The sequence below is a fragment of the Anabrus simplex genome, chromosome 12 (assembly GCF_040414725.1).
Source record: "Anabrus simplex isolate iqAnaSimp1 chromosome 12, ASM4041472v1, whole genome shotgun sequence".
NCBI classification, from domain to species: Eukaryota; Metazoa; Arthropoda; class Insecta; order Orthoptera; family Tettigoniidae; genus Anabrus; species Anabrus simplex.
In genome coordinates, this window is record NC_090276.1 from 70538753 (window position 1) to 70551706 (window position 12954).

Genomic DNA, 12954 nt, shown 5'->3' on the forward strand with positions numbered 1-12954 from the left:
AGTAAGCCCGTAGACGCGCTTGCTGGTGGTATCGAATTTCTCAGACTGGCTTTCGTCAGTGCAGAAATTGATGGGAATATCAAAGACTTATTTATGAGGAGAGTTTGGATGAATGATTGCTGTCAATATTAGTTTTTGGTGGACGTAGATTTCTTTCTTCTCTGCGATTATGTGACTTTCATAAAAGCGCATCATGGTCACAGAAGCAGCGGTTTAAATCTCCGTGTGGCAACTCCGACCGAGCTTGTTGGGTTTACGTGAGCTAGCGCGAACTTTTAGATGCCTCCCGCCATTCAGTACGTGATATCACGGTGTTTTCGAACCTACTTTTTGTTGAACTTTATTGTTCTACCTGTATGCTCTTCCTTAGCCTATTTATCAAAACTTACGAACCCCGTGAAATACCTCTTCAAGATATCCACGAATATATTTAAGATATTGCTGTTAACCCTGTGAAGTGTTGCTTCAAGACTTCCATGCAACTCTAACATATTGCAGTAGCTCTTCGTTACGCGAGAATATATCACAAAATTTTCAGTTACCTTCTATTTTCGCATTGGTATTCCTGTTTCGTTTGTAAAAGGTACTCGTTCAGATATTTTACGTAATTCGTTGTCAATAGTGAATCACCATTCATGCGGTGAAATGAAATGGAGTTTGGCTTTTAGTGCCGGGATTGTCCGAGGACAAGTTCGGCGCGCCAGTTACAGGTATTTTGATTTGATTCCCGTAGGCGACCTGCGCGTTATGATGAGGATTAAATAATGATGAAAACAAAACTTACACCCAGCCCCCGTGTCAGCGAAATTGACCAATTATAGTTAAAATTCCCGACCCTACCGGGAATCGAACCTGGCACTCCTGTGAACAAAGGCCAGCACGCTAACCATTTAGCCGTGGATCGGGACACCATTCATTCGGTATATGCAAAGAAAAATTAAGTACTTCTCGTCGGGGAAAGCTGTACAACAGGGGAATTTCAAAAATTAGTAATATGTAAGCTCATTTTATCCTAATATAAATAGTGTGAAAATTACTATCCTATCAGTTTGATGCTCTTACCGTACGGTATCCCTTATTCTAGGGCAACTACCTCTTGTGGATTTTCTCTATCTATTCAATATATCCACGTAGTTCTTAACATATTTTTGTATACCCTGTGAAATATCTTTTCAAGACTTCTACGAATATTTTTATGGTATTGTTTCTGAATCCATAATCTATATAAATAAAATCGTAACGGCTGCGTGTCTGTACATTGAATATTTTGGCGAAAGTTTCGTACTATTATCCGTTTTAGGTGCAATAATGACCATCTGTATATATTTTTAGCTTTGGTGTCTGTTTGCCTCTCTCAGTTCTTATAACTATTATTATTATTATTATTATTATTAAGAAATGGAAATTATCCCGGTGGCAATGGTCACTTATAGTAGTGTAATAATAAATTAAAGTTAGCATAATTACCCAACAACAACCACAACAACAACAACAACAACAACAACAATAGTACAACAAGCAATTCCATGGAAAGAAAATATTACGAGAAAAATACAATTTTAATATTCTAAACCCAGCATCATCATATATAAATTCACACACAACTCAATTATTTCCATTACTTAACACTACTGGAAAACTACTGGATATTTCTCCCAAACTTCATATTTAGAAACCACCTGTACTTGGGTAAGTTTTAGGGCCAATATTATTTCTAAATCCCTGATTAGACTGGGGGCTTATAGGAAGTGGAACCACTTATTTCACCCTACCACAAAATATACGCGACAGACCTTAATGGCAGTCTACAAGCCTTAACGCAAATCAATTTCTAAAACTATTTTCTCATATGGAACTTTTCTATAGGAGGATTAACAAGGGACATATTATTAACGGTCGGTTTTACAGTTTAAGTAATGTCACTTCGAAGTGGGGAAACGAGAATAACTAGAGAGGTTATCGTCAACGATTGATTTCATACGTCTTCAGTAACAGCGCTATTCGGGGTTTCAGATAAGCAATAATATGTAACCTAGAAGTACAGAGAATTTCGCACATCTTCGTACCAGAAACCTTACCGTTCAATAAACTCTGTGACCGTCCTAATTCTGTTTCTACTTTGGTCAGCTTTATCTTCTTCACTTTACTGCCACGCACTTTGGTAGAAAAATATCAGTTTAACATGCCTTATTAAACGTTTAATACAGGCATGTAAATTCCCATAAATTCATGAAGGAATCGTGTAATCCGATACCGATCCCCGTGCAAAGAACATATGCTAGTCCTCTGTATACTTTTCTTGTTACTTAAATAGTATAACTTTTAATGACTTCTTGTTTGACATGTATCCAAGCACGGCAACATTTTAATATATTCTTTAACTGAAATATATTTTGATTAATGTAGCTCGCATTGTGGCTTTATTGAAAGTAATGAAATTGGATGTGATGGTAAGAATGCAAAAGTTTCAAGTGCACTGGGTTTGCAAAACTGAGCTGACATTTATTTGACATGACAAAAGCTAGCTCGCACCGCATTACAGATAGAGGAATATTGGATTTCACGTACTCCAAATAACATTTCTCCTCGGTAAGAAAGACCTCTGTCTCTTAACTACCGCAAAGGGGAAGACGGGAGTTCAAGATTAGGGTAAGATTTTCCCATATTGTAACCGTATAAATTAAAAAATAAAAGTTTCATTCCAGAAGGTTCAACGTCCTAACAAATACAAATAACGATTAAGCTGTACTAAATATTTTTTTCAAAAATACAAAAAGAAAATAAATGCTCCAGAATTTCCAATAACAGAAATTAGTAGAATAATTAAGGTAAAGAAATTCAAGTATTTCCAAAAAACGGTTTAAGGAAACGTATTTAAGGAGAGTTATGACTGAAATATTGAGCGTTTACAATTTATAACTGATCAGACCAAAGTTAAAATACAAGCATGTACACTGCTCAAAAAAATTAGAGGGACAACAACGTTATTATCTACATTATTTTATCAGGAAGGGTTGGAGTGAAGCAGACATTTTGTTTGGAAAATTAAACATTTATTTAGCTGAAATATGCATGCCCAGTTCACTACTTATCACACATGTTGGTGTTATGACCAGAAATTCAACACAGTGTCGTCAAACCAAAGTGGGAAGTCCTTCAGTTAATTCACATAGAGCAAAAATAGAAATACTTCAATATCGAGGCCCTCCATGGGATCGTATTACTGCCTCACATTTTCGAAGCATGCTACTAAAAAGTCTGCGAAGGGTTTCTTGTGGAATTTTGTCTCGCTTCTCAATACCTCTGCAAGTTTCTCAAGAGTCTGAGATGCTACAGGACTGGCCCGAAGTTATCTGTCCTCATATCCCATAAATTCTCAATGGGATTGAGATCAGGACTCAGAGGAGGCTAGTCAAATGTTTGAATCGTGAAGTCCTGAAGAGTTTCCATGGTAGATGCTGCAGATGCGCTCTCGCATTGTCGTGTTGCAGGATAAACTAGGGACCCAATACAACTGCAATGGGCATAACATGATCCAGTACAATCTCGTTGATGTACCTCTGAGCATTAAGTCGGCCTCTGAATATCTGAAGGTCCGAACGGCCACCAAATATGATGCCACCCCACACCATGACTGAGCCGTAGGTAAATCTGTTCCATTATAACGTTCACCACGACGACGATATACACTTATACGTCCGACGCACCGTGTTTGACGAAAGAGGAACTGGTCTGGAAACAATACATTGTGCCAGTGCCGCAGCTGCCAGTTTCTATGGTCCACAACAAATCGAGGTCGATCTCTCTTATATCGAACAGTTAATCGAGGGACCTGATGAGGTTTTCTTAGTCTTGAATCTGCCTTTAGGAGTTTGTTGCATTGTATGGTCACTGGCACTGCACAGTTGCTGCTCTTAGGTCATTTGTAGGTCTCGGGCTGTCACAAAGTGCCGGGGGAGAGTGCTATTCACCACACATCGGACTTCTGTGGCTGATATTTCCCTGTTTCTCCCTTTCCTTGGCTTTCGTGTTTATGTATCAGTTTTACGAAATCGTCTCCAAATCCTCTCAACAGCAGAAGTAGTTTAGACACTGCACGAATAGTCCAAACAATAATGTCACTACCCGAACACGTCCTGCCTCATACAGACACCTCATTTCGACTGATGAAACGGACACGAAGAGAGGTACTCTTTACTTACTCACTAGACGACCGAGTGACACATTGCTCGTGTATTTCACTCGGGTGTATAGCACGATACGTTTGACTACTGCCACAAAGCCATGGCCTTCCAACGAAAAGTGGAGGATCCCTCTCATTCTTAAAACATGTCGCAAGAATAAGAGCAAAAGCATACATCTTCATCACGGGCTACTTACGTGGTTCACGCGATCAAAATCTTGTCCCTCTAATTTTTTAGTTGTATCTTAATACGATATAGTATCACACAAAATCTGAAGCTGAGTTGCAAAGTTATTGACAGTTTTTTCTTATTTATTAGAAAGCCCCATTTCTTAATAATAACTGAGGGATTTGAAGCCAGGTATACAATCGGAATAAAATGTGAAGATAATGATTATCGGCAGGGCTGATCACAGGTACAAAATTAGACGAGATTTTAGCAGAAATTATTGGGGTAACTTTTCATTCATTGGGAAGGATGCGAAGACAGTTTGCCAGAGGAAGTGTATGATACTTTTCCAAAATCTGTACAGATATTTGAGAAAAGAATGAACAGCAACAGAGAACAGAAATGTTAAAGGGCACTCGACCTGCGTAGGTTATTGTAAATAAAGAATTATTGTGAATAAATTAATTCCATCCCGTTGCCTATGGAGACCGGACAGCTGAAGTAGAAGACTGCCTGTAGAGGTGAAGAACAGTGGGGACTTCGCCGGCCCTAGGACCGCTACGGTAGCTGTGAAGGTCCTTTAGAAAATCTGAAAAGCAGTGACAAAAGGGGCCCTGGTTAAGAGGCAGCAGTTCGTTATGCTGGTTAGGTACCAAAAGGGGTTAAAAGAAAGCAATGCACATTTTAAATCAAATCAAATCAAATCAAATTAAATTAAATCAAATCAAATCAATTGTATAATATTTTTAAGTGATTCCACATACTGTATAAGATTTGATTATGTGGGTAAGTACAGAAGATATTATGAGTAGAATTTTGTAAATAATATAAATTTATTAAGGACGAACAGTGTGATTAATAGAAAAATTTTAATGTAAATTGTATATACTGTATTTTAGAAAAAATGTCTTCTTTCCTTTTTACTTTAAAATTTAGTTGTTGATGATAATAATATATTTTTGTGTACCATTTGCCATCGAGGTAGGCTCGTTTGCAAATAAAGTATTTTGATTTGATTTGATTTGATTTGATTTGATTTGATTTGATTTGATTTGATTTGATTTGATTTGATTTGATTTGATTTGATTTGATTTGATTTGATTTGATTTGATTTGATTTGATTTGATTTGATTTGATTTGATTTGATTTGATTTGATTTGATTTGATTTGATTTGATTTGATTTGATTTGATTTGATTTGATTTGATTTGATTTGATTTGATTTGATTTGATTTGATTTGATTTGATTTGATTTGATTTGATTTGATTTGATTTGATTTGATTTGATTTGATTTGATTTGATTTTCAGCTGATCATAAAATGAAAACCTACTTTTAATTCCTGTGAGTATTGAAACTTCATCAGAAAATTTCACGTAAATCTGATAAGAACTCTTCCGTAAGATGAATTTTATACATGGCAAAGAGGTGATAATATTTTAAGGTAGAAAAATACAGGTAACTTTCCTGTATCCTCTTTCGCGCATCTTTGGCGTAAATAAGTTAAATATATTCCAACGAGATCATTGAACTGCTGGTCCGAAAGAACTTTGAAGCCAGTATTTTTTGAAAAACGTGAAAGGGGCGTATGCATGTTCTATATACACCGTACCGCTACCAGCATTTACGAGGGCGTGTCAATAAGTAAACGGAATGATTTTATTACAGCAAAATTGTGGCTACTTTTTTGAAATTAACTTACAGATCTTCAAAATATCCTCCCTGAGACACAATATAACGGTTCCAGACTTCAGTTCCCTGTTCTAAACACTCCCCGAAGCCCTTTCTTGATAGTCCGTTGAGTATACCCGAAACTGCATTTTTGCACTACTTGATCATTATGAAAATGACGACCACGAAGTTCGTTTTTCACTGCAGTAAATAGGTAGGAGTCGCATGGTGCTAGATCCGGCGAATAAGGTAGATGTGGCATCACCTCAAAGCCCAATTCGGTTCTTGTGTTTTCGTTGCCCAATGCTCAAGTGCGTTGTCCTGGTGTGGGATCTATCTCTTTTGAGCACAGTTTGCTTTTTCATCATTCTAGCAATCTGTCCAATGGTTAAACAGCTGTTTTCCTGCAACATGTGTTCACATCCATGTCGGTTTCCGAAGTTGAGGGTCTTCTGGGGCGTGGAGCATCCTCAAGATCAGTTGTACCCTCCTTAAAGCGTTTGAGCCATGGATTTCTCTCTGTAAGCTTGCTGCAACGTTTCCACTGTTTGTGTTGGAGTTTTGTCCAGGAGAACACAAAATTTTATTGAAGCGCACTGCTGCAACTGAGAATCCCTAGGCGAGTGACGTACTTCGCTCTGTACCACTCAAGGTCAGACCTTTCCAGTACTACCACCTGCAAACTCCGGCGCAGCTTTATTGAAAGACAAGGAAAAATAATACCGGTTATTTTCTGACGCCCCTTCGTAGGGCGCAAGTGACAACAGTATTTGAAAGAGAAGGAACAGAGGAATATTGAAGGTTAAGATTGAAAATTCAACCTCTTGATCAAATTACCAACATTCCAGTCATAACTCCCCTTCATATAGAAGCTTTTGAAATATTAGAAACAAAATATTTTCGAAATAATCACTAGAATGGAGTTTTGACCTCACAATACATACCGGCATTGAAACATGAAACAGGCCGATTTGACTTGCGAGATTTCCATTAGAATAAATGGAGTCTCTCTCCTTTGTCCACTTTCATTGCCAGCAACGACGCGTGTGTAATGTGGAGAATGTGCAGGAGTCAAGTGTTCTGACGGTGTTTGCAAACGGAACTGACATTTATTTGAAATGACAAAACCAACCTCGCTCCGCATTACAAAAGAGGATTGAAAAATATTGTATTTCACATATTCCAGCAAATATTCCCCTCACTAGTAACAAGCCCATTATCTGAGTGTAGAGTAGATAGAGGAAGATCAACGCTAATCACTTAAATTCAGTCCAGAGTTCAGTTTGAAAATAACTTCTGATCCTTTGGACTTCTCCTCACCTCTGTGGGTTGAGAATGCAGACGAAGTATACAGTATACCCGCGGTATACCCTGCCTGCCGTAAGAGGCGACTAAAAGGGGCGACCAAGCTATGATAATATTAGAACCATGTGATTAATTGTGATTAGTACCATTACGTCCAGAACACCATAGGTCAACGTTACATGCGACTAGTATCACCTTGCGAGGAAGACCATGGGTATACGTTACATAGAAGCAGTATCATTATGCGAGAAACGCTACGGGTCTGGGCGTTGTTTACGATAAGTGTGTTTATGATAAGTGTCACCGTGCACACGCCACCGGTCGGTTCCACTGTGTTCAGAATGGATCTGCGTTCCGTATGAGTAGTACCTATTTTGTAAGGAACACGACGGAACTACTTGGTGAGAAAAACCGCGGGTTTGACTGGCCTCCATGATAAGTACCAATGTGATGGAAAATGGGCCTGCATTACCTGTGGGTGCTACCATGTGTGATACACCGTCGGTCTACATTCCCTATGATTAGTTGCAATTTGTGAGCAACACCATGAGTATATGTGGACGGTGATTAGTTTCACTAAGTGAGGAAATCCACGGGAATACCGGCGCCCGTGATTAGTCCCGCTATGTGAGGAACACCGTAGGTTAGTTTTGTCTGTGAATGGTATAATTGTGTGTGCATACCATGAGTCTACATTACCTGATCATTAGTACCACCATGAGCCTACGTTACCTGTGATTAGTACCATTGTGAAGGGCCGGTGACCTGGATTTTGGACCGCTTTAGATAAGGATCATCCCAGTACGTATGGCATTGTGAATAGGATCCTGTTATTGTCTTTGTTTCACGATCATTTTTTCATCGTCATTCCTATTAGACTCTAGTCAGTGGATACATTTTTAAGTTTCAATTTTCATTTCGTTCATCTCGAACGATTGCGGGCCGATGACCTAGCTGTTAGGCTCCTTTAAACAACAAACTTCATCAACATAGGAGTTTTCCTCTTACTGAGTGATTGTGTACTAGAATCTTATTGAACTACCTTAAATCAGATTATAGACTAGTGAATATTATACTGTTCACGATTGCATTGTACTAATTCGTAGACATGGAGTGTTTAGGCATGTACACGACAGTTCTGCTGTGAGATTTCCATAAATATTAGGGACCCCGCCTAAAAATACCCCTAGAATTTATGTTACTCTCGCTACATTACGGAAGAGCGGGCTGCGTTACACCCCCTTCTAGCGAAATTTGGTTTGCATTGTAGACTATTTTGTGCCACCGTAGCTCAGGCGGCAGTGGGGTGACTTCTCAAATCCCGGTCACTTTATTTCAGATTTGTCCCGGACAAAGCCGAGGTGAGACAGGTTTTTTCTCCGGGTACACCGGTTTTCCCTGAAATTTTCCATTCCAGCAACACTCTCCACTATCATATCATTTCATCTGTCATTGCTGAAGAGAAGTGCGAAAGGCTTCAGCAGCCAACACAATTCCTATCATCGCTGCCAGATGGTATCTTCATTCATTCCATTCTTGACCCGATCGAATGAGTGGGAACAGGCGGAGGATTTTCATTTTTCTCACCTAATAGTGCCTAAATATGCCGGCTCTGTTTATTACGTATAGTGCATGCCAAATGAATATTACTGTAAGTACAGGAAAATCGTTGATGCTAAGAGGATAAGCCAATAAGTACGGTACCCTATTTAACACAGGTACAAAGGAACACAGCTCTCTACAACTTGCGTATCTTTTAGGTTGTAACCCAACGGATAGATGGCAAACAAGTCGGTGAATCAGTACCGTAGCACAGTACTAGTTTGCAAATTTGCGAAGGTAATGAGCGTGCGCTAATGGTCATTGTTTAGTGTGGAGAAGTATTTTGCCACCCTTCAACATCGAAAGAAGGATTACGGAAAGATGGTGATGTAACGGAAACAACTTCAGAATTGTTGCCTTAAATTTGTGAAGGTTCGGGGAAATGTGAAAGATGAAGGATAAAGTGGTTGATTATCTCCATCAAGCCCATTCCTTATTGCCGTTTATAAATGTTAGACTACGAGATATAGAACCTTTATAGATTCAGGTTGTTAAAGTTCGGAGGTCTAACAAGAGAACAGTGAATATTATAGGTTCAAACTAGTGGGAAAAAGAAAACACTCTCCACTTGCAAAAATCAAATGATCATAAACATGTCTCCCGGTCAAGGCTATCCATCAACGGCTGGTAATTTCAGATGTCAACCAGCCAAAAGACATAGCCAGCATGGTTGCAAGGTACCAAAGCCTGGGCATCCAACCATATCTTACATCACAGCCTGCATCGTTCCTAGGTAACATTGTCTAGCCATCCATCCATATCTTACATCAGAGCCTGCACGGTTGCTAGGTAACATTGTCTAGCCATCCATTCATATCTTACATCAGAGTCTGCACGGTTGCTAGGAAATATTGTCTGGCCATCCATCCATACCTTACATCACAGCGTACACGGTTGCTAGAAAACATTGTCTGGCCATCCGTCCATACCTTACATCACAGCCTGCACGGTCGTTAGGTAACATTGTCTGACCATCCATCCGTACCTTACATCACAGCCTGCACGGTCGTTAGGTAACATTGTCTGGCCATCCATCCGTACCTTACATCACAGCCTGCACGGTCGTTAGGTAACATTGTCTGGCCATCCATCCGTACCTTACATCACAGCCTGCACGGTCGTTAGGTAACATTGTCTGACCATCCATCCGTACCTTACATCACAGCCTGCACGGTCGTTAGGTAACATTGTCTGGCCATCCATCCATACCTTACATCACAGCCTGCACGGTCGTTAGGTAACATTGTCTGGCCATCCATCCATACCATACATCACAGCCTGCACGGTCGTTAGGTAACATTGTCTGGCCATCCATCCGTACCTTACATCACAGCCTGCACGGTCGTTAGGTAACATTGTCTGGCCATCCATCCATACCTTACATCACAGCCTGCACGGTCGTTAGGTAACATTGTCTGACCATCCATCCGTACCTTACATCACAGCCTGCACGGTCGTTAGGTAACATTGTCTGGCCATCCATCCGTACCTTACATCACAGCCTGCACGGTCGTTAGGTAACATTGTCTGGCCATCCATCCATACCTTACATCACAGCCTGCACGGTCGTTAGGTAACATTGTCTGGCCATCCATCCATACCTTACATCACAGCCTGCACGGTCGTTAGGTAACATTGTCTGGCCATCCATCCGTACCTTACATCACAGCCTGCACGGTCGTTAGGTAACATTGTCTGGCCATCCATCCGTACCTTACATCACAGCCTGCACGGTCGTTAGGTAACATTGTCTGGCCATCCATCCATACCTTACATCACAGCCTGCACGGTCGTTAGGTAACATTGTCTGGCCATCCGTCCATACCTTACATCACAGCCTGCACGGTCGTTAGGTAACATTGTCTGGCCATCCATCCATACCATACATCACAGCCTGCACGGTCGTTAGGTAACATTGTCTGGCCATCCATCCGCACTTCACATCACAGCCTGTAAGGATTCTGGGTAACCTGTCTGACCGTCGATCCATACTAACGACAAAAATTTTGTTACAGAAATTTTCGGATGACGCCGAACTCTAAGACATATTTACATTTACAATAATTCAGTAATGCTAGTAATTGTCTAATTATTGCTTTGTTTGTTCTGTAATTACTCGAATTATTATTTGTATTTATAGAAGTACAATGGTACTTCGTTATTCAGATGTGTTGTACAATTTGTTACCTTATTAAATAAGACCTTGTGAGTACCACAAGTGCAATATCTTGCACTTCGGTATCATTAACATATTAACCCTTAACCACTGACATGAGGTCCTCGAGATCGTTCAGCTTCAAATTTTCCGCCTTTCTCTTGCATCAGGGGTGTTAAAAATCTCTTTCTCTGACTAGCTTCCTAACTTCCAGTCTTCTCATTGTTCCTATTGCGATCAAAGCTGCTATTTTTTCTTCTGTAAGTGATTCTTGTAACAGCTCGCTCCCTCACAACCGTAGTTATATAACTAAGTGCGATTATTTATATTCCTCATTCTTGAAATGTTCACCTCCGTAGTTTAGTAGTTATCAGTATTACCTCTCATCCTCAGAGGGGCAGGTTCAATTGGTAGTACTGCCAATGGTTTAAAATGTCAGGAGGTTCGTATATTGTAAAAATGGTACATGCAACTCACCGCTATAGGGAGTGTGCAAGGAAGAAGCTGCACCACCTCGAGACGAGGACATGTGTTTACTTTATTTGTGAAATACAAGCATTCGCATTGAAATGGCATACGGATGATAATCGTGTGCCTTCAAAAGTGAGACTGATGGACCCATGTGTTATAAACAAAGAGACCCTTAAATTACAAAAATCGCAGAAGAGGAGTTTGATTTATGACGTGAAAGGAATTGTCGCACAATATTTTCTGTTGAGTGTGATAATTATTTTCAGCATCTTTTAACGTGCTCCGTTGTGTGAACACTACGCCTAGGATTCAGTTATGTGAATGTATGTTATAGACCGAGAATACTCAGACATTCCCGAAGTCTCTTGTTTTGTACCTTACAAGTAATATTAGTTTCGGTGCTTTATTGTTGCTATTAACTATGTACGTTTTATGTATTTTAATTCAGTAATGTGTGATTTAATAGAATACATAGCTAGTACATCAACATTAATACTTAGGCATTTTCTGCCTCATTTCCAGCAGTGATCAGTGAGACTTCGCGTTAGTAATTACGCACAAAATGTTAACGTCCGAATTTAAGGGTTAACAATGAAATTATTAAAATAAAGCATCATTACTAGGATTATCGAGGCGTTCCACAAGTTCTGTTGAATCTGGTTTCATTGGCTGACCCCACAGTATAAAGATTGTGCACCTGCCTTTCACCCGGAATTCTCGGTTTCTATTCCCGACCGGGTCAGGGATTTTCCCCTGAATCTTAAGGCTGCTTCCGAGGTCCACTCAGCTACAATTGAGGAGCTATCTGACAATGAGATAGCGACCCCGGTCTAGAAAGGCCAAATTAACGAATAACGGCCGAGGGAATTCGTTGCGCTGACCAGGCGTAACCTCGTAATCTCCAGCCCTTCGGTCTGAGCAGCGGTCGCTTGGTAGTCTTTGCCTGGTCAGATCATATAGTGCCATGTGGTTTTATTTTTAGTTAATTCGTACTGTAGGTGAATAGGTCGGTCCCAAGCTAAGAGACAGAATGAAGTGATGAATAACAATAAAAATAAAAAGGAGAAGAAGAAGAAAAACCATGTGCATGTCACTTGGCTACCTTGAGCAGAATACCATCGAATTACAAGGCAGTAATTAGACTCACCATGTAAAGATTAAGACAATGCCGAAACCACTGTGACACAGTATGTAAAAGTAGGGAATACTAACTGAATGACCAAGGGAAGGGATAAAAATCTCGATGGGTATGTAAGCTACGCATGGTAATGCTTATTGAAACAACTACCCACCACTAAATTTCTTGTATTCACAATGTTCATCAAGGTTTTCTTCCAACAGCTGATTACGAGAAACTTTCTTGTGGATTCATAAACGCGCGTTTAATAAATATAAACTAA